Source organism: Hoplias malabaricus, chromosome 14 (genome assembly GCF_029633855.1).
Source record: "Hoplias malabaricus isolate fHopMal1 chromosome 14, fHopMal1.hap1, whole genome shotgun sequence".
Classification (NCBI taxonomy): Eukaryota; Metazoa; Chordata; class Actinopteri; order Characiformes; family Erythrinidae; genus Hoplias; species Hoplias malabaricus.
The window spans coordinates 37,582,613-37,605,680 of NC_089813.1; the positions used below are offsets into that span (position 1 = coordinate 37,582,613).

General features: G+C 43.9%; 1 protein-coding gene and 1 pseudogene across 2 annotated transcripts in view; one reads left to right on the forward strand and one right to left on the reverse strand.

Moving 5' to 3' along the window:
* LOC136665623 (trichohyalin-like) overlaps positions 1 to 22,332 on the reverse strand; it is a 26,510-nt pseudogene extending 4,178 nt beyond the window's left edge.
* plxnb3 (plexin B3) overlaps positions 1 to 23,068 on the forward strand; it is a 96,381-nt gene that overhangs the window by 20,501 nt on the left and 52,812 nt on the right. The window contains exon 1 of one of the 2 annotated variants that reach the window (XM_066643120.1): positions 21,606 to 21,743. The exons of the other annotated variant lie outside the window; for it this stretch is intronic. The gene's annotated coding sequence lies outside the window, so the exon portion shown is untranslated. Of the gene's footprint in view, positions 1 to 21,605; positions 21,744 to 23,068 lie in introns of those variants that run through there. 2 annotated transcript variants of the gene reach the window in all.

Sequence of the window (23,068 nt, forward strand, 5' to 3'; positions counted from 1 at the left end):
TCTGTATTTTATTCTCTTTCTTTTTTGTCTCTCACTCCCTGCCCACTCTCTCTCTCTTTCTTGCACTCTTCACACACACACACACACAGACACACACACCGCTTTGTTTTGTCATCCAGTCTCTTCACCTCTAAGACCTCTAAACCGTTTTCCTCCTATTGTGTGCCTCTCTCTCTCTCTCTCTCTCTCTCTGGAGTGCAGTCACTCTGTCCTGTTCGTGTATTTTTGGTGCTAATGTGATTTGTCTGTTTGTCTGTGAGAGCAGTGAGGGCAGGAGGTCTTGTCCTGAAGGTCGAGTGAGGCCAGTTAGAGCCTGATCACAGTTAATATGGACACTCTGTGCCGTACACCCATACACACACACACACACACACACACACACACACACACGCATTCAGTCTCATTATTGTGTCAGACTTTATAAATGTCCATCATGTTCTCTCTCCATTTGCTTTTTCTTTCACTTTCTATCTTCTGCCTCTCTCTTTGTGTGATACCTTCATTAGTTTTATCAGAACGTAATAAAGAGTTTCTAAAGTATCAGCAAGTCCCGCTCCGGGTGACTGTCTGTGAGGAGTGTGGTGTGTTCTCTCTATGTCTGCGTGGGTTTCTTCCGTGTGACTGTCTGTGAGGAGTGTGGTGTGTTCTCCCTGTGTCTGCGTGGGTTTCCTCCAGGTGACTGTCTGTGAGGAGTGTGGTGTGTTCTCTCTGTGTCTGCGTGGGTTTCCTCCGGGTGACTGTCTGTGAGGAGTGTGGTGTGTTCTCCCTGTGTCTGCGTGGGTTTCCTCCGGGTGACTGTCTGTGAGGAGTGTGGTGTGTTCTCCCTGTGTCTGCGTGGGTTTCCTCCGGGTGACTGTCTGTGAGGAGTGTGGTGTGTTCTCCCCTGTGTCTGCGTGGGTTTCCTCCGGGTGACTGTCTGTGAGGAGTGTGGTGTGTTCTCTCTGTGTCTGCGTGGGTTTCCTCCGAGTGACTGTCTGTGAGGAGTGTGGTGTGTTCTCCCTGTGTCTGCGTGGGTTTCCTCCAGGTGACTGTCTGTGAGGAGTGTGGTGTGTTCTCCCTGTGTCTGCGTGGGTTTCCTCCGGGTGACTGTCTGTGAGGAGTGTGGTGTGTTCTCCCTGTGTCTGTGTGGGTTTCCTCTGGGTGTTCCGATTTCCTCCCACGCTCCAAAAATGGAGAATCAAAAGTGTCGTAGGTGTGTGTGAGTGAATGTGTGAGTGTGTGTGATGCCCTGTGAAGGACTGGTGCCCTCTCCAGGGTGTGTTCCTGCCTTGCGCCCAGTGATTCTGGGTAGGCTCCAGACCCACCGCGACCCTCAACTGGATAAACACTTACATGTAAATGAATGAATACAGTATAATTCCTCTCCCATCTGTCTCTCTTTCTCTCTCTCTCTCTCTCTCTCTCTCTCTCTCTCTCTCTCTCTCTCTCCCTCTCTCTCTCTCTCTCTCTGTTGATTTACTCCTCTGGTTAATCAGAAGGCGTATCCATGATTCTATATGTGTTGTGTTTATTGGGGACTGCATGCACTGCAGGAGGGTGTGTGTGTGCTTGTCTGTGTGTGTAAGGGCTCCACTCTTCTCTCCAGGACTCCACACACTCTCTCTGACAGGCTGTTCTCTGAGAGTGGGATAATGACGGTGACGACTCTGCGATGGACAAGAGCGTGCACACACACACACACACACACACACACACACACACACCCTCTCTCAGAGTTATTTTAGCCTCCTGCTGCTCGCCACAGAACACTGAGCTAATGACTTCTCCTCCTCTCTCTTCACTCCCTTCTCCCACTCATCCTCTCTCTGTCTTTATCTCCCTTTTCCTCCCTCACTCTCTGATTTCTATCTTTACTTCCTTTCACCTTTTCTCTTTCCATCCCCAATCTCTATTTCTGTCTTTCAGCACCACTTTGTCTTCTCTCTCTCTCTCTCTCTCTCTCTCTCTCTCTCTCTCTCTGTCTCTTTTCAGTTTCACCCTGTACCACCTTCCTCCCTTGTTTTCTTGCTCTCTCCACCCTGCTGTCACTCTGTGTCTTCTTCTCTATTCTCTCTTTCACTTCACCCTGTTTTTTTTTATATTTTTCTGTTTATTTCTCTCTCCCTTTATCTGGCATTCCTTTGTCTGTTTTCTCTCTCTCTCTCTCTCTCTCTCTCATCTCATTTGACTGTGCACTCGCTCATTCAATGTCTCAGTCTCAGTCTCGCACAACTCGACCCTTTTTCACAGTCACTCTCAGATTCTCTCTCCCTGGTGGTGGTGGTGTGTGTGTGTGGGAGTGAGAGTAGAGATTACAGAGTGTGTAATAATGTGTGTCAGAGGCACGGTGGCATTGTAATTGGTGCCTTTAGTCCGCAGCTGTCTGAACCCAACAGCATCTGTTTCTCTGCTTTATTCTGTCCCCGGAACACACACACATTATTGTTTCAGTATGTGGGGTCATAGACAGCTCCCATATGTGTTATATGTGTGTGCTAGTGTCTACAGGTGACAGCAATAGAGCCAGTGATTATTAAACTAAATTTAATAGAAATAGAACATTTTAGTTTTCTGCAAAAGTAGATTTCATTTGAAGCCAGTGTGTTTTTGGACAGTTTCCCAGAGGTCAAAACATTATAGAGACTCAAAAATACAGAACTAGAGACAGAGGAATGGGACTTGACCCCATCTCAACTCCATGGGTTCTGAAACACCTTCCCAGACCCTGAGGTGAGACCTCAGTGAAATATTCAGAGGTGGACCGCAGGCCATTTTGGGCGTGTAGTAAACGAAGGCTGGTCTCAGACCTGTGCGCACTGTTGTATGCGTGTGGAAGCCCGTTGTCGTAAACAGAAAGGAGTCCGTGCTCTTTCAGTTCGGAACAAAATGGAAACACGATGCTGTTACTCCCCAGACTTTTGTCCTGGAACATTACAAAAGCCTCAGCTCTCCGCCTGTGGAATCTTTCTGCTTAAATCCCCTTGTTACTGAGACATGGAGTGTATCCTCTTTGTGCTTTTTAAAGAGACATAATAAGAGAAGCACCCCAGATCTGCGAGTCCCTGAAGTCCCAGAACGGAGAGGCTCATCAATCCCCAGCAGATTTAGCTGGAGAGCGTAGATTAGTGGAGGAGAAGATCATGAGAGTAAATGCAAAGCAGCCGCTCGCGCTGAAAAGAGCATGTTTGCAAACTAATGTTTTATCTCTCAGCGTCTCTTCGAAGGGCTTCGGGCTACAAGTAGTTATTGCATATTCGTCTGCGCTCAAAATTGTGTTGGGTGTCGTCCTGATACAATTGCACTGCACTGTGCTCTCTGTGAAATTGGGTTTGGTTTGATTGATTAAGGTGCTGGCGGTGTCTCAGCGTGTGCTGTAGGTTGTGGTAATAAAGACTGATTTTTGGGTTCCTGCAGCAATAAGAGCCGTTAGTGGTTTCCCAGTGGGCTGCTGTGCTGCTGGAGATAGTGGAGGCGGTTTCCTCTCTCTCTCTCTCTTTCCCTCTCTGTCTCTTTCTCTAGCTCTGTGTATGTGTGTGTGTGTGTGTGTGTGTGTGTCCACTACACTTATCTCTCTATCTCCCTCTTGTTTCTGCTCGCCTGTTTCTTCCTGTGGTCAAACCTGTTGTGGCACATAGCAGAGAGAACACTCTCTTATTCTCTCTCTTTCTCTCTGTTCTCTCTCTGATTGCTGTGAGACTGTGAGGACTGTCGAGTCTCTAGTTGCTCTTTTAAACTCTTCACTTGTTCTCCACTCCGCTAGCACAAACACGCAGCTGCAATTTCAGCTCTGAGCCTCTGTGCCCTGTGCTTCTCTGGAAGAGTCGCTTCTTCTATCATCAGTTCACAGCCACACAGTTTCCAACAAACCTTCGCCATTCTTCAACAAACCTTCACCATTAAAGGGAACGTCTACGATTGTGGGGAAACGTAGTTCTAAGCTCCGCCTTTTTTAAGGTGAAAAGAAACTTGTTTGTAACTGGAGTTGTTTAGTTTTGTAGCACTTTTGCTAATGCAGTTAGCCCTCTCCCGAGTTTGGAGACATTTCCACCTTAAGTGATTCGCAACAGCAAAAATAAGTCAATATTACCTACAAATAGAGCAGGAATAGAGTAACATCCTCATCTCGGTTTGTGGTTTTCAACATTTGGAGTTTTCTCAGTTGTCTAAAACAAGTCCAGATGCCTCTGCCATGAGCAGAGAGAGAGAGAGCCTAGCTTATCAGACTGAGAGTGTTTATTTATTGACTCATTTACAGACACTGGGGCTTGGTAAACACATTAGACCAGTTTCCATCACACACGCACTCACACATTCATTCACACACTCTGTGCACCCGGGGGAAGCCCACGCAGACACAGGGAGAACACACCACACTCCTCACAGACAGTCACCCAGAGGAAACCCACGCAGACACAGGGAGAACACACCACACTCCTCACAGACAGTCACCCGGAGGAAAGCCACGCAGACACAGGGAGAACACACCACACTCCTCACAGACAGCCACCCGGAGGAAACCCACGCAGACACAGGGAAAACACACCACACTCCTCACAGACAGTCACCCGGAGGAAACCCACACAGACACAGGGAGAACACACCACACTCCTCACAGACAGTCACCCGGAGGAAACCCACACAGACACAGGGAGAACACACCACACTCCTCACAGACAGTCACCCGGAGGAAACCCACACAGACACAGGGAGAACACACCACACTCCTCACAGACAGTCACCCGGAGGAAACCCACACAGACACAGAGAGAACACATCACACTCCTCACAGACAGTCACCCGGAGGAAAGCCACGCAGACACAGGGAGAACACACCACACTCCTCACAGACAGTCACCCGGAGTGGGAATCGAACCCACAACTTCCTGGTCCCTGGAGCTGTGTGACTGCGACACCTACCTGCTGCACCACCGTGCCGCCCGTGGCAAGGAAACATCTTCTGAATTTTATAAAAAGTGTTTTTGATTACAATCATGAACTTCGCCTTTAAATAACAAACATTCGCCATTAAACAGTAAAAACACCACTTCCAAAAAAATTCACCCTAACACAACACTCCTGAGCTAACACTCGATGTAGCGATGGCTGGAAAGTCTAAAGAAAATGGCCTGACACTGATGTGAAAGAGCAGGAACCTTTCAGTGAAGCGTGAATTAGAGAGGAAATTCTGTAACACGGTAAACAACGGAAGAGCATTCGTGAAACTGTGAGGAGAACGCGTTCTGCGAGATTTTAAATGGTAACAGAGCAATCTCGAACAGTTTGAAGCAGGAGAGAACATTATAGAACAGGGTGAATGGAGAGGACTTTCTAGAACAATACAATAATACCTTGACTTATGAGTTTAATTCCTTCTGTGAGTTCATAACTCAGTTAGCTCTCATATCAAATTAAATTTCCCCTTTAAAATGAATTGAAAATGTGTTCCAGACCCCTAAAAACAAACCAATTTTTTTTTTATTTCATGTTCTTAAATAAGAAAAATGTACTTTATAAATAATAAATGATATATAATAATACATAATAAAAGAGAAGGTAAATAAATAAACTGGTTCTACTACGTGTGTTTACCGTGAAGATCAGATGAAGACGCTAGCGGAGGTGGAGGAGGAAGTTGGGGGAGTTTTTCTTTTCGTGCTCTATCGCTTAACTTACTCGCTACACACTTATTGCTACAATGCTACAATAAACAGTGATACGACAGAGAATGCTCGCATGACAAGTTCAAGGTGAACTGAACACTTGCTGGGCTACCTAGTGTGGTGTGGCATAAACTCGCTGGAGAGCATTCTCTAACATTATGAATAGAAAAAAACCCATCTAGAACAGAGACTTGGATCTAGAAATGTGGATAGAGAAGAAACTTTTGTATAGTGTGGCTATAGGAGAACATTCCAGATGTGTGAATGATTTAAGAACATTGTAGAGTAGTTTGAGTAGAGAACAACATATAGTAGAGAACATTGCAAACAATGAACAGCTTAAAAATATTCCAGAACAATGTGAATAAAAAAGTACAAAATCTAGAACAGTGAAGGTGTAAGAGAATATTCCAGAGCAGTATGAATTGCTTCCCCACATTCTAGAATAGTATGTATAGAGATGAACAGAGATGCATCTAGAACAATGCATATGTAGGAGAATTTTCCAGACCCAGTGAATGGCCTAATAACTTTCTAGAATTGTGTGAATATAGAATAACATAATCTAGAACAGAGAAGGATAGTATACAAAAGTGTAGGTATAGGAGAACCTTCCAGACCAGGAATATTTCAGTACAGTGTGAATAGAGAAGAACAGAATCTAGAACAGAGAAAGATAGTATACAAAAGTGTAGGTATAGGAGAACCTTCCAGACCAGGAATATTTCAGTACAGTGTGAATAGAGAAGAACAGAATCTAGAACAGAGAAAGATAGTATACAAAAGTGTAGGTATAGGAGAACCTTCCAGACCAGGAATATTTCAGTACAGTGTGAATAGAGAAGAACGGAATCTAGAACAGAGAAGGATAGTATATAAAAGTGTAGGTATAGGAGAACCTTCCAGACCAGGAATATTTTAGTACAGTGTGAATAGAGAAGAACGGAATCTAGAACAGAGAAGGATAGTATACAAAGTGTAGGTATAGGAGAACCTTCCAGACCAGGAATATTTCAGTACAGTGTGAATAGAGAAGAACGGAATCTAGAACAGAGAAGGATAGTATACAAAATTGTAGGTATAGGAGAACCTTCCAGACCAGGGATATTTCAGTACAGTGTGAATAGAGAAGAACGGAATCTAGAACAGAGAAGGATAGTATATATAAGTGTAGGTATAGGAGAACCTTCCAGACCAGGGATATTTCAGTACAGTGTGAATAGAGAAGAACAGAATCTAGAACAGAGAAGGATAGTATGCAAAAGTGCAGGTACAGGGGAACCTTCCAGACCAGGGATATTTTAGTACAGTGTGAATAGAGAAGAATAGAATCTAGAACATAGCAGAGATGTACAGCCTAGAACAGTACAAACATCAGATAATGTTCCACACCACTTTGAATGGTTGAGAATATTCCAGAGCAGTATGAATTGCTTCCCCACATTCTAGAATAGTATGTATAGAGATGAACAGAGATGCATCTAGAACAATGCATATGTAGCAGAATTTTCCAGACCCAGTGAATGGCCTAATAACTTTCTAGAATTGTGTGAATATAGAATAACATAATCTAGAACAGAGAAGGATAGTATACAAAAGTGTAGGTATAGGAGAACCTTCCAGACCAGGAATATTTCAGTACAGTGTGAATAGAGAAGAACAGAATCTAGAACAGAGAAAGATAGTATACAAAAGTGTAGGTATAGGAGAACCTTCCAGACCAGGAATATTTCAGTACAGTGTGAATAGAGAAGAACAGAATCTAGAACAGAGAAAGATAGTATACAAAAGTGTAGGTATAGGAGAACCTTCCAGACCAGGAATATTTCAGTACAGTGTGAATAGAGAAGAACGGAATCTAGAACAGAGAAGGATAGTATATAAAAGTGTAGGTATAGGAGAACCTTCCAGACCAGGAATATTTTAGTACAGTGTGAATAGAGAAGAACGGAATCTAGAACAGAGAAGGATAGTATACAAAGTGTAGGTATAGGAGAACCTTCCAGACCAGGAATATTTCAGTACAGTGTGAATAGAGAAGAACGGAATCTAGAACAGAGAAGGATAGTATACAAAATTGTAGGTATAGGAGAACCTTCCAGACCAGGGATATTTCAGTACAGTGTGAATAGAGAAGAACGGAATCTAGAACAGAGAAGGATAGTATATATAAGTGTAGGTATAGGAGAACCTTCCAGACCAGGGATATTTCAGTACAGTGTGAATAGAGAAGAACAGAATCTAGAACAGAGAAGGATAGTATGCAAAAGTGCAGGTACAGGGGAACCTTCCAGACCAGGGATATTTTAGTACAGTGTGAATAGAGAAGAATAGAATCTAGAACATAGCAGAGATGTACAGCCTAGAACAGTACAAACATCAGATAATGTTCCACACCACTTTGAATGGTTGAGAACATTCCAGAGCAGTGTGAAAGACAGAGAAATCTGCCACGGATTTGTGGGTTTGTAGTTCTCCTGTTGGCTAAACCCACCCCTGAGTTGAAGTTATCTTGCTAACTGAGAGCATCATGCTTGGGAAGAACACCCCCGGGGCAGGAGAGCGGCTCGTATATCTCTGGTGTGGGCGGCAAACACTTGAAACATGAGGCAACCACTAAACAAACCTCATCGCCCAGAGTTTTCAACCATAGACTCCAGGCATGAGATTCTCTTACATTGGGATTAGTTATTTAAGAACCATAGCTAATATTTACAGTTAAACACTGGTCTATTCGGTCAAGACCTGATCATTGGAAACACTATTCTACATTTCATGTGTTCTTATTGAGAGCTAGACATCGAGGGACTACACTGAAAAATCTGCCACTCACTGTTGATGTAATTATATATAGAAGTATGAAAGGCAAGAAAAGACACTCCAGTTGCTTTGATGTGAAAGGGCGGGAACGTTCCGGTATGGTGAGAATTAGAGAGAACGTTCTGCAACAACTTATACGACAGAACAACATTCCTGAGCTGTGTTAAACAGAAGAACGCATTCAATAATATTGTAGCATTCTCTGAGGTGAAGTTATGAGACTGGGCCATTACTTTATTAGCTTCTTTTATTTGAAGCGCCCTTACAAGGGCACTATGCCGTAAGTGAGCAGCAGCAGCTTGGGTTTGATATGTGGCAGACCCAGTGGAGACCTCACCCCAAACCCTGTTACTCACTCTGGTTACCACACACACACACACACCAAAAAAACACACCAAACTCAGCAAATCAAAACCCTAAACATCCCCAGCAAAGCATGCTGGGACCACCACTGCAAGCTCCTCACTTAACATTTTGAGAGGAGACAGAAAATCTAGAATAGTTTGAAGCTGGGGAGAACATTCGAGAACAATGAATGGGAAGGACGTTCTACAGGGTGGGCTATTTATATGGATACACCTTAATAAAATGGGAATGGTTGGTGATATTAACTTCCTGTTTGTGTCACATTAGTACATGGGAGGGGGGAAACTTTTCAAGATGAGTGGTAACCATGGTGGCCATATTGAAGTCGGCCATTTTGGATCCAACTTTTGTTTTTTTTTTTATGGAAAGAGGGTCATGTGACACATCAAACTAATTGGGAATTTCACAAGAAAAACAAATGGTGTTTGTTTTAACGTAACTTTATTCTTTCATGAGTCATTTACAAGTTTCTGACCACTTATAAAATGTGTTCAAAGTGCTGCCCATTGTGTTGTATTGTCAATGCAACCCTCTTCTCCCACTCTTCACACACTGATAGCAACACCGCAGGAGAAGTGCTAGCACAGGCTTCCAGTATCCATATCCATATAAATGGCCGACACTGTAGAACAGTATACATAAGAAAGAAAGTACGTTCTATACATTTATCAATGAAGGAACACATTCACAAATATATAAATCAGGGAGGGGAGTGGTATTCTAGAACGACGTTGTTGGGAGAATGCTCTAGAACAGTGGAAGGCTGGAGAGAATTTGTTGACACTGTGAATAGAGAAGACCAAAATCTAGAACAGTGAAGTGGAATCAGATTAATGTAAGTAAGAGGAACGTTCGAGAACTGTGTGAATATTGTAAGAGCATTCTAGAATAGTGTGAATAGATATGAACCAAATCTAGGTCTGACAAGAACAATCTAAGACAGAACAGTGTGACTAGAAAACAGCATCTAGAACATAGAGAGGGATCTAGAACAATGAATATATTATACAGTATTCTACACCAGAGTAAATCGCTTAAGAACATTCTAGAGAATTCTTAAGAACTGATCCTAGAACAGTCAAGGAGAATAGAAGAACATTCCATAGCCATGTGAATAGAAAAGTATTATAGAAAAGTATTCAGGCCAGAAGAAGGAAGAACAATCTAGAACAATAAAAGTGTTACATTTCTTTTAAAGAAATATCTGTATCTCAAATGATTGCTGGTTTAATCCTCATTGATGCTCCATCCATCTGAAGCCAGGAGTCCAAGAAAGTGCATCTGGCCACACGCTCTCTGAGTGGGTCGCATTGCCATTCCTCTTCACCAGTCACTCACTGTGGCACTAAAGAGTCATTTGACTGAGCTGAGCAGTTTAGGGTTCTTCTCCAAGCGTGTTGAGCTTCAGTGATGTTGTATTAACAACACTTTGATACAAAGTTGTGTGGCTGCTTTCACATGTCTCAGAGGAAGCTTGTGCTACCACTAACCCCTCCCTGCTTTGTATCAGTGTCTGATTTTATCGTTTCGGTGCTTAGTTTGTGACAACAGAAAGGGTAGAAAACTGGGTTAAAAAGCAGAGAAAAACACCCAAACCTAACAATAACCACCAAGTTTGCAAAATCTCCCCCTGTCAGCAATAGCAGCGCATGGACTTCCTCCTGCTTTTGACCTATTTACTGTACGGAAAACACTGGATATGACTTGAGCTGGACGATATGGCCCTAATTCATATCATAATACATTTCTCCAGTTTGGTAAATACGATATAATTCTGATATCAATGCCAAAAATGAAAAAGCCACAGAAAAACTGCCAAGAACTGAACACGACTTCACCATCAAACCAAAACCTCTTGGCTTTGTCAACATTAATATTTTTAAACTAAATTTAACATTGAGTGCAATGAACTGATGGCAGCAGCCTGTAATGACCCTCAGTCAGTGACAGATGCTGTAAATAATGCATATTAAAATATTGAAAATGTATTTAAAAATCATATCTTTGTTATTGAAACATTTGTATTGCAATATATATATTGATATTGAATTATTGAATCATTATTGGGTGACTGTCTGTGAGGAGTGTGGTGTGTTCTCCCTGTGTCTGCGTGGGTTTCCTCCGGGTGACTGTCTGTGAGGAGTGTGGTGTGTTCTCCCTGTGTCTGCGTGGGTTTCCTCCGGGTGACTGTCTGTGAGGAGTGTGGTGTGTTCTCCCTGTGTCTGCGTGGGTTTCCTCCGGGTGACTGTCTGTGAGGAGTGTGGTGTGTTCTCCCTGTGTCTGCGTGGGTTTCCTCCGGGTGACTGTCTGTGAGGAGTGTGGTGTGTTCTCCCTGTGTCTGCGAGGGTTTCCTCCGGGTGACTGTCTGTGAGGAGTGTGGTGTGTTCTCCCTGTGTCTGCGTGGGTTTCCTCCGGGTGACTGTCTGTGAGGAGTGTGGTGTGTTCTCCCTGTGTCTGCGTGGGTTTCCTCCGGGTGACTGTCTGTGAGGAGTGTGGTGTGTTCTCCCTGTGTCTGCGTGGGTTTCCTCCGGGTGACTGTCTGTGAGGAGTGTGGTGTGTTCTCCCTGTGTCTGCGAGGGTTTCCTCCGGGTGACTGTCTGTGAGGACTGTGGTGTGTTCTCCCTGTGTCTGCGTGCGTTTCCTCCGGGTGACTGTCTGTGAGGAGTGTGGTGTGTTCTCCCTGTGTCTGCGTGGGTTTCCTCTGGGTGCTCCGGTTTCCTCCCACGGTGCAAAAACACATGTTGGTAGGTGGATTGGAGACTCAAAAATGTTCGTAGGTGTGAGTGTGTGAGTGAATGTGTGAGTATGTGTGTTGCCCTGTGAAGAACTGGCGCCCCCTCCAGGGTGTGTTCTCGCAGTGCACAAAATGATTCCAAGTAGGCTCTGGAACCACCGTGACCCTGAACTGGATAAGTGGTAACAGATAATGAATGAATGAATGAATTATTGTTCAGCCCGAGCTTAACATATTATATTATGAACTTGCCATGATCATAGTTGTGAAATTGGCTGTGTATAAAGGTCTGACATTTCTATTTAAGTATCTACCTGTAATTAAATGTGTTTATTTATTTAATGCAGAGGGAGCATTTGAAATGATGTAAAAAGCAAGTGTTAAAATGCCCTCTTAGTTTTCTCTCCACCTTCCTGGCTTCAGTAATCATCGCACACCAGTCCCAGAGCGGTCCTTAGGGCTGATTGATTTGAGGGAACAGTATCTCATTGTGATTTCTCTTGACCGGTATTGCGATTGTGATTTAAAGTGCAATTTTTTTCTATAATATAAAGTCCAGGACTGTTTTTATAGCCGAGAAGGCTTTCTGGCTTTAATTTTGAGCACTGAATGCAGAGCACCAGACGGTCATCCAGTTGTGGTTGTGGTCATGTGCACAGCTCAGTGTTTGGCTGCTTCAGACTGGTCTAACTGTTAAAACCCTTCATTTAAAACCTGTTAAGGCATGTTGGCATAATGTAGACTACAGTTAAAATGGCAGATCTTTCTGACAGTGACACCAGGTTGGATCTGGACCTCTCCAGGCCCAGAAAATGAATGAATGAATGAATGAACGACTGTAGTTTGCTCGCTGATCTTTTATTATGGCGTCATTTATTGTTCGCCTGATAAAAGAACTGCACGCATATTAAAACCACAACGTGCAAGAACGTGTTCACAACATCATATGTGATTGTCATCATGCAGCTCTAAGTGTCCAGAACCCAGCTGTTAGTTTTCGGGTCCAGCCGTTTAGTTATAGTCCATGAAATACCGCTGTGTTGTTCTACTGCATCGCAACAAAAGAGATAGAAAGCACTTATCTGAGCGTTTTATAACGGCTGCGCATCCACAGCCGGAAGCCTTGTTTTGGCCCAGCGTCCGCTAACACAGACTGAATCGAATCGGCCCCAATAATAATCGGACTGTGAATTATTATTCCGCTCAGGCTCTCCCTCTGACAGCCACATATTTGGCTCAGCATGTAAAAAGGAAACTGTGCTGCAGCGAGGGGTCAGAGGTCACACAGAGCCACAGTGGCACCATTCAGCGTTCGCCCAGAGCCGTCCACAACACGAGGAAGGTCACTGCGCTTCCGTTAACACACACACTGCTCATCTTTATCCAGAAACACTTTGATTCTCTTACAGGCATGCGGCCTGCACATTTTAACCAGCCTCATGACTGAGGTTTACTGTCCACGAGGGAGAGAGGGAGGGAGGGGGAGGGATGGAAAAAGACGAAATGAGAGGGAGAGCAGAGAGCGAGCGAGAGATAATGAGGGAGAGTGAGAGGGAGTTGTAGAGGGAGAGAGTGGGAGAAGGAGAGGGAGACGATGAGAGGGAGTGAGGGGAGTGAGGGAGAGAAGGAGAGGGAGAGAGGTTAGGAATGTGCAGTGAATTGGGGGTGCCCTCCGATGTGGATGAGGCTCAGTGGACGCTGCCAGGCACGAAACTGGGCACAATCACAGCCTTTCAGTTACTGTCTCACATTCACTCCTTCACTCACACACACACTCGTGCACTCTCCAGTTAAACCCTCGGACACACAAGAGCTGTACAATATGTGGATTGACACTGACCTTTAAATTCTAGGGCCGGCCCATATTCGGCTGTTTGGATGTTTGTTCATTTAAATTTAGAGATTCCGATTTTAGTTTTATGTTTGTGTATTTTTGATAAATGTAGGTTATCAATAAAAGCAAGGATCCACTCCACCAGGATTTAGGATCTCCAGTGATAATAAATAAATGAATGAATGAATGAATGAATGAATGAATGAATGAATGAATGGGCAGCACGGTGGAGCAGCAAGTAGTGTCGCAGTCACACAGCTCCAGGGACCTGGAGGTTGTGGGTTCGATTCCCACTCCGGGTGACTATCTGTGAGGAGTGTGGTGTGTTCTCCCTGTGTCTGTGTGGGTTTCCACCCACAGTTCAAAAACACACGTTGGTAGGTGGATTGGTGACTCAAAAGTGTCCGTAGGTGTGAGTATGTGAGTGTGTGAGTGAATGTGTGTGTTGCCCTGTGAAGGACTGGCGCCCCCTCCAGGGTGTATTCCCGCCTTGCGCCCAATGATTCCAGGGAGGCTCTGGACCCACCGCGACCCTGAACTGGATAAGGGTTACAGATAATGAATTAATGAATAAAGACAAAATTCTCTGCTCCAGGAAACCCACTACTCCATCTGTATTCAGACTCGTCAATATAAAAGTCCTCGTACAAAATGAAGCCTAAAACAGTGTAACATGCTAAAACACCCTACGTACAGCGAAGCTGCGTTATATTTTATTGCCTTCATACCTCAAATTAGAGCACCTCCACAAAGCTCTGGTTAACACGTGCATACAGTGTACCCTTAAGGCCGATTCTACTTTCGCATTGACTCGACGCAAAGCCTACGCCATAGGGCACACCAGACTTATGTTGTAAGCGTTTATACTTCTGTTGGTTTCTGGTGTATGCATCGCTCTGCAATTACACCACCACAAAACTAGGGCTGAATCTCAAACATCTTCCTCTAAACTATGGAGTACACAATATAGGGGTGTAGTGGAATTACTTTTATAAACCTTTAAATTGCACTAGTTTGGGAGTTGGGGGTAGTTTGGGGCAGAGCTTTATTTACATGAGGTTCCAGGAAAGAAACAGATACAAAGCCATTTTTCCCACAAGGTTCCACTTCTACTTTTTTTCAGAGACATCTCTATTTTTCCTTTGTTCAACCATTTTACTCATCCCTGGCATCCACACCATGTCTGAGGAAATCTCTCGCTGTGAATTTGATGCTGACTGCCATCTCTGTAGAGTGCAGAAGAGGAGGTCATGTTTCTGTACTTCTTTGACTTCTTTGCCCTTGTCATTTCACAATTCAGAACTGTCCCAATAAGCAAATGAGCCTCTGAACAATCATAAATATAATTTTGAGTATCTGACCATATCTTGGATGATCTAGATTGATGTGTTTTGTTCAGTGAATAATCAAAAATCATTAAACATATAGTTAAATTTGGCTAATTGTGTAGGGAAGGAATCTAAAATGTGAGGCCTTCAGTGCAGCTCCTGAAGTCCTGTGGCAGCTCGCTTGTTTGTATCTGCTGAGATGAAACGGAAACAAATTTCCAGTTGCGTTTTAAGGTTATAACTGTTTTGTTGACGAGCAAAACTTCAACGACTTAAAGGAACACTGTGTGATTTAGGATTTTTGCTCATGGGCCTCCCTCTACAGTTACAGATTGTAATTCGCTTTAACAGCACTGCCCTGAAATCAAGGAGGGGTTGGTGGTGGAGGCAGTGTGGGTGCTTTCCTCCCCTCCTTGAAAAGTTACATAGCACAGTTCCTGCAGTGCTGAGCCCTGAGTAGAGCCTCACAATGATTTTGAAGGTAAAAACAGTAGTGTTAGACAAAGCAGGAACGTGGCTCACCCTCTCCTAGCTCTGTGCTGCTGACACTGATGTAACATTAGGTATGTTTTAGCAGCAATGGTGAGAAATGTCTGTAAATGAGTCTCTCATGTAAGTTCCACTTAACCCACTCTACCCACTTTTACCAAGTGTGAACTTGCAGCTAAACACACACATACACCCTGCTGCTTGTCCTCTCTGCTGCAAAACAGTAAAAAAACAGCAATGTTCTGTCAAACACTGATGTTATATTTAGGACATATCAAGTTTCAGAAGAGGTGCTGGCCTTTTTCTGCCCCCAGCAAACAGCCTAGCAACAGCAAAACAATTTTTTACAGGCGGAAGCGTTCCTACGTTTATAGTGATGGCAGTGTAACTCATATTTGCAACAAAATACAAGCCTAGAGTCATCGTCCCCAATTCCAAGTGTTGGGTGGAGAGTTATAAAGCCCCTCAGACTGCGGTCGTGGAGCAGTGGGGCCATGTTTTCTGCAACTCCCTGGTGTTCAAAACATGCCTCGGGTCTCTGTCTGTGAGGAGTGTGGTGTGTTCTCCCTGAGTCAGTATGGGTTTCCTCCAGGTGCACTGGTTTATTTTCACAGTCTAAACACACATGCTGGTAGCTGGCTGTGTGAAACTGTCCACTGTTGTGAGTGTGTGAGGGACTGCACGTGTGGGTGAAACTGTTTACAGGGGTATGTGTATGTGTGTGTGTGTGTGTGTGTGCGCATGTGCTGACATTCGTTTGCATGTTTGTGTGTTTCTGAGAAGCGTGTGCAGTAGGTGTTTTTGTGGTGTTTTCAGTGTGTGGCGGATGCAGAGTTTTTCTGAAACCACACCGTGCACACGCAGATGTGCAACTCAACTCTCGGACTTTCTTTCTTTCCTTTCTTCTTTGTGCATGGCCCTCACGCAGCAAGAGGAAGCCACCAGCCGCTGCTGTCTGTGTGTTACTTTCTTTAGAATCATCTCCCCCCCTTTGTCTTCCTTAGATAATCCTCACAGAGCCAAGTCCGTTCCTATCAGACTATTTCAGCTTCCCCTTTGTGAGTGTTTATGTGTGTTTGTGTGTGCAGCGGCCCATTGTGTGAACGTGTGTGTGTGTATGTTAGCTCAGTCCAGTAATGAAAAAAATATCTTTTCACATTCATATGTTAAAATAAAAACAAATAAAGAAGCAAGCAGCCCATTGTGATTGTTGTGTGTGAGTGTGTTTGTTTCCTGCGCTTTGCTGGAGAAAGCCCAGTATTTACACTGACCACACAGCACCTAGTTTATCTGATCAGTCCTGCATTACACTAAATTAAATTAAACTAAACTGAACAATTCCTGCGATGGCTGGAGCTCAGTGATAAGGCGGGAATCAAACCTGTGTCGTCCGAACTGGAGTTTTCTAAACAATATATCATCTACATTTCGAAAAACAAGGAATAGTTGTTACATTTTAGTGAGTTTATATTTATTTCCATTTATTTTATTGATATCCAGTGAGTTTTTCCACGTCTGAAAACAAGTAATAATAAGCGTCATTCTGATTTGTGCTGTGCCTTACGTAGAGTGCAGGCATTTAAGAGTTATGTCTCCTCATTGGGCGGCACGGTGGTGCAGCTGGTAGGTGTCGCAGTCACACAGCTCCAGGGTCCTGGAGGTTGTGGGTTTGAGTCCCACTCTGAGTGACTGTCTGTGAGGAGTGTGGTGTGTTCTCTCTGTCTCTGCGTTGGTTTCCTTTGGGTGACTGTCTGTGAGGAGTGTGGTGTGTTCTCTCTGTGTCTGCGTGGGTTTCCTCCGGGTGACTGTCTGTGAGGAGTGTGGTGTGTTCTCCCTGTGTCTGCGTGGGTTTCCTCCGGGTGACTGTCTGTGAAGAGTGTGGTGTGTTCTCCCTGTGTCTGCGTGGGTTTCCTCCGGGTGACTGTCTGTGAGGAGTGTGGTGTGTTCTCCCTGTGTCTGCGTGGGTTTCCTCCGGGTGACTGTCTGTGAGGAGTGTGGTGTGTTCTCCCTGTGTCTGGGTGGGTTTCCTCCGGGTGACTGTCTGTGAGGAGTGTGGTGTGTTCTCCCTGTGTCTGTGTGGGTTTCCTCCGGGTGCTCCGGTTTCTTCCCACAGTCCCAAAACACGTAGGTAGGTGGATTGGCAACTTAAAAGTGTCCGTAGGTATGTGTGTGTCTGTGTTGCCCTGTGAAGGACTGGCGCCCCCTCCAGGGTGTGTTCCCTCCTTGCGCCCAATGATTCCAGGTAGGCTCTGGACCCACCGCGACCTTGAACTGGATAAGCGCTTACAGATAATGAATGAATGAATGTCTCCTCGTCTGCGTCCCTGCAGTCACAGCGCTGGACCTGCATTTATGTGAGAGTGCAAGGACAGGTATTATCTGTGTACTTTAAAAGCATAGTTCATGACTGCAATCAAAAAACACTTTTTAAAAAATTCAGAAGATATTTCACTGACATTTGCTGCTCTCCAGTCGGTTTTCTGGTGTGTTTTATGAAGCCACAGTGTCTGTAAATTAGTGGAAAGACAAGCTGACTAATATAGACTTATTAAACTTGTCTCCAGATTTGGGAGACGGTTAACTGCATTATCCAAAGGGCTACAAAACTCAACAACTCATCATTCAAAAAGTGAATAAAACAGTTTAAACATCAGCTACATTCAAACACATCGTTTATCCCCCTCAAACACAGCTTTCCACCTTAAAAGAACTGCAATTGCCCACAATCATAGACTTTTCCAATGCTCAGAGAAATATTTTAAAGCAATTTTAATATTTGCACTGTACTCTATAAGTGTGTGTGTGTGTGTGTGTGTGTGTGTGTGTGTGTAAGTGAACGGCTTTATCTCCTCTGTTGTATCTCTGTATTCAGACTATTATTTAAATTAAATTGATTATAGCTTTCAGGCAGATTCCAGTTCCGGAATGTTCCTGCTCTGTGGACACATTTATTGATGGATGGATGTCTGTATGAGTGGATGGACGGATGAGTGGATGGACGGATGAGTGGATAGATAGATCAGTGGATGGATAGGTGTCTCCTAAGATGATCTCTGGCGATGCCCACATTTCCTTGAATGTTGTAGTTGCTGAGACCCACCTGATCTGTATCTTAATTGTTACTGAGACAACAGTGATGGGTGGAGTGAGTTCATGTCGCATGTAACTGTTTCCAAAGCGTACATTAAATATTATTCCACGTCAGAAAAATCACACGATATCATCATTTACAGACGTCTGAGTGCACTGGGCTTTGCATTCCGAAACGGATTCAGTGGAATCTCCACATCCAGAATCATTTTACACTCACAGTGTGTGCGCACGTGTGCGCGTGTGTGTGCGCGCGGCTTGTCTATTGAGAGTGTGTCCTTGGCGTGCCAGTATGTGTTTGGACGCAGGGAGCAGGACATCATCCTTTTAACAAATCCTCCATTGTTCCAGGCCTTGGCTCGGCCCGTGTAAACAACCTGCAACAGACAACTGTTGGGCCGCAGACTCTGCTGCCAAAATCACACACTGAGCATACGCTACACACACACACACACACACACTGCTGCTATTCTTGACTCTGAATTGCAGTGATTTAACAAAAAAAAGCCACCATTTTATTCAAAGGCAATTGCCATTAATTGAGAACAAGCCAATTTGTTTTTTTCTTTCTGAAGTACCGTGTTTTTTTTTGTTCCCGTCGTCCGCGGTCGCTGTCATTTAGCGCTCCTCCTTTGCTCCACTCCTCCCCCTCTTCATTATTTCAGGGATGTGAACATTTTTGTTCCACCTGCCAATAATGGTTTCCTCCCACCGTCACACACATTTCCCCCCAATTACGGAGTGTCACCCTTTCACCCCCCGACCCCTTCACAACACCCCCCCCCAACATTCAATCGCCCGGCCATTCATTACCCAGCCTCCTCGCTCTCAATCTGTCTGCATCATCATTCACTTCCTCCCTCCCTTTCTTCTCTCTCTCTCTCTCTCTCTCTCTCTCTCTCATGCGTGTGCTTTCTTCTCCCTCTCTCTCCACTCCATATATGTTTTCTTTCATTAGTCTCTGTCTTGTTTCTATCTCTGTCTCATGTCTTTCTCCATCTCTTTCTTCTGCTTCTTTTTCTCAGTCCCTTTCTCCACATATATTTCTCTTCTTCCCTCATCTACATATTAATTCATTTTGTTTATTCTCTTATTTATTCTCTCCCTATATTTTCTTCATCTTTCTCTGCATCTTCTTTCAGTTTTTCCCCATTCTCTTCATATATTTTCTCTTTTCTCTTGCTCTTTGTTGTCTCTCTATATCTCTACCTCTCACTCTTTTTTCTTTCGGTCTTCCTGTGTCTCTACTCTCTTTTTTTATTTGTCTCTCCATATCTGTCCATTATCCTTCTTTCTCCATCTCTTATCTGTCATTTCTCTCTTTCTTTTCCTGTCCACCTCTTGTTTATTTCTGTCACTTTCTGCCTGTGGTTATCAGTCTGCTCTCTCTAACTCTCTCCCTCTTCCTTTTCTGTTTCTTTTTCTCTGTCTACCTGTCATTCTTTCCTCCCTTTGTCTTTCTCCCTCCCCCTCTCCTGTCTTTCTCCATCCTTCTCTCTCTCCGCAACCTCTCTCACTCTTCTCCACTTGTCCTTCCCCCTTCCTGCTCTCTCTCCCATCTGTCTCTCGCTCTCTCTCTCTCTCTCTCTCTCTCAGTGTGAGCAGCATTAATATTGTATGAGGGTTTTGATGAGGTTTCTTCAGCTCTGCTCAAACTGTCCCAGCTGAGCTCCCCTCAGCCTGCCCACCGGACCACAGCCTACACACACACACACACACACATACATACACACACACACACACACACACACAAGCCTCTACCTTCACCACCACTGTTATCTTTATTGTGTGGAGCTTAAGAAGCTCTGGAGCAGCTGCATATGATCGTATGGTCCCCACGCCTAGTGTCAGACAGAAACCTCCTCCACTGAGCTTCAGAACAGAGAGTTGAACTACTTTTTCTTGAAAGATGGTGCTGTATTTATTACGTCTGAGATGAGTTGGAGTGGGGATTGTGATCAAGACCTCATCAGCCAGCACCAGCACCTGACCTCAGTAAGGTTAAAGAGGCGAGGTGAAGGAGGACAAACTCTACACTCTACCCTGGATTTCAGAAGAAATGTGGGATGAGCAGGTGTCTACATACTTTATGGCTTTCACTCACTTTTCCCTCTCTCCCTCTGTCTCTCTCTGTCTCTCAGACACAGCTCCTCTACTCTCAGTGATAACCTGTCAGTCTCAGTTTTCATTTCATGTGCTGCTTTATCTGTTTTAAATATTTCCATCGCTGATTTTTAACACACTATTCGTTTTCTCATTTTTGCTTCTTTTCCGAGACTTTGTCTGGAATCACTTCGGCTTGAGTTTGACGTCGTGGGAAAATGATGCGCAAATGAATCTATTAAACACTGAGCATTTCTGGGCTCAGCGCTGCTGTCAGTCTCGCCCCGGTTTAACAGAGACACACTGTGACAAAATCCATCTCCCTTTCTCTCTGTCCCTCTTCACCCTTCTCTATTTTTCTGTCACTCCCTCCCTCTCTGACTCTCTCTCTCTCTGTCTCTCAGTTCAGCTCAGCTGGTTTTATTGGCTGCTTTACAAAGTAATTACAAGATGACACGCAATACAATACCTCTGATAATAATAAAACATATGGAACAACAGTCCTTTCTCTTCATCCTTTGATGTGTTTGATGCGTCTGTGGTGAACGTGTCTTTGTATGATCACAGATGTCATAAAAACATATACAACGTATGTGCCAAAACTCAGTATCCTCAAAAAAATCAAGTAAACTAATCCGAATTACATAAAGAACAACAGAATAAACATTGTGGGCCCCAACCGGCCCTGTGTGAGTTGTTTAAACACCAGACAAAGAAAACTGAATCAAACTGAACTGAGCTGAACATGTTTTATTCATATCAAGTGGAGGAACACTGAATATTCAAATGAGGCCCCGCCCTTTTCTTTGGAATACGACAGTTGAGATATGTTTGGGTTTATCTCTACTATCAGCAAAAAAAAAAGGCACACACACACACACGGGGGTTCAGAGCAGTGTGTTTAAGAAACTAATGTTGGGTACTTAAATATTTTTAAGGAAATAAGGGCTGTTTACTTTACATATATAGTCATAAGTGTTAATTCTGATGAGCAGAGACCACTGCTAGGTGTTTAATTGAAGGCCTTAAAGGGGGCTTTGAATATTTAATGAGACCCCGCCCCCTTCCCCATTGAATATGAGCGCTGGGGCGTGTAATAGAAGCCCCGCCCATTCGCACGAGTTCTCGGCTCTCTCCCTAATCTCAACGGCTGGCGAATAAGGTGACATACATTCACTTAAACACACACACACACACACATCAGTGCGCTATCTCGGTGGGCTGTTATGGGTTGTCTGGGGTCTGCGGGGTCTCGGCAGTTAGTTTTCTGCTGTTTGTTGTCGTTTTGAAGGAAATTCTCCTCCTCCTACTGTGGGGAATGAAAGTCACCGCAGACTGAAGTAAGTGAGCGGAGTTAGCTTCTCTCTCGCTGTGTTTTGGTTCGCTTTAAAGTCATTTCTGCCCCGTTGGTCACCGTCGGTATGGGGCCATGTAGCTAGAAAACGTCTCTTAGAAACTAAACATGGCGTGTGTGAATAATTGCTCATTTTAGGTCTCGTTTATTACAAAATAAAGAAATGTATTAAAAAGAGCTGCAAACTCTAACGGATACAGCTCGCGCTCAGCTGGCGCCCAGAGGTTAATAAGTAACAGGGTGTTTATTCACCTCAGCTCTCTCTCGCTCTCTCTCTCTCTTTTTCTCTTCTCTTCTCTCTCTCGCTCTCTTTTTTTTCTCTTCTCTCTCTCTCTTTCTCTCTTCTCTTCTCTCTCTCTCTCTCTCTCTCTCTCTCTCTCTCTTCTCTCTCTCTCTCTCTTTCTCTTCTGTCTCTCTTTTCTCTGTCTTTCTCTCTCTCTTTTTCTCTTCTCTTCTCTCTTTCTCTCTCTCTCTCTCGCTCTTTTTTTCTCTTCTCTCTCTCTCTCTTCTTTCTCTCTCTCTCTTTCTCTTCTGTCTCTCTTTTCTCTGTCTTTCTCTCTCTCTCTCTCTCTCTCTCTCTCTCTCTCTATCTCTTTCTCTTCTGTCTCTCTCTCTTTTCTCTCTGTCTTTCTCTTCTCTCTCTCTCTTTCATATGTGTGTGTGGTGGAGTGTATAAACACTATCTTTTACTGTTCCTTTATTCTTTTTGAAAGTCTTTTTTAGTTAGAAATTTTTGAATCTTGGAATTGTTTTTTTTTTTAAACATATTTAAATAAAAGGGAGTGTAAAAGTCAGATTTTCTCACTCTACTTGTCTCCATCTTTCTGATCACTTTCTTCACTTTCTATCTTTACTTGTTTTATCGTTCTTTTTTTCTTTCACTTTCTACCTCTTTTCCGTCTGAATGTGTCCCCCACCCCTGCATATGGATTCTGAACAAAGAAAAGCATGTATCTCCAAAATACTAACTTTCAATGGAAGTTATGACATTTTCACATGAAACGAAGGACATCTGCTCTGTTTAAATGATGCAGTAAACTACAAATCCACACAAATGGAGATTGACAGTATATTTTTCCTTTTTTCTCTGTTCTCTTTTTAACTCTCCCTTCTTTTTCTTTCATTCTCCATGTCTTTCTTCAGTCTTTCTTTCCCAGTTGATGTCTTTCTATCTGTCCACCTCTCTCCATGTCTGCGTCTCTTCCTACTGTCTCTTTTTATCTTTCTCTGCATGTCTTTCTGTTTCATCTCTTTATCATCTCCCCCTTCCTCCAGCCCTTGTATCTCATTTTGCTTTCTCTCATTTTTTCC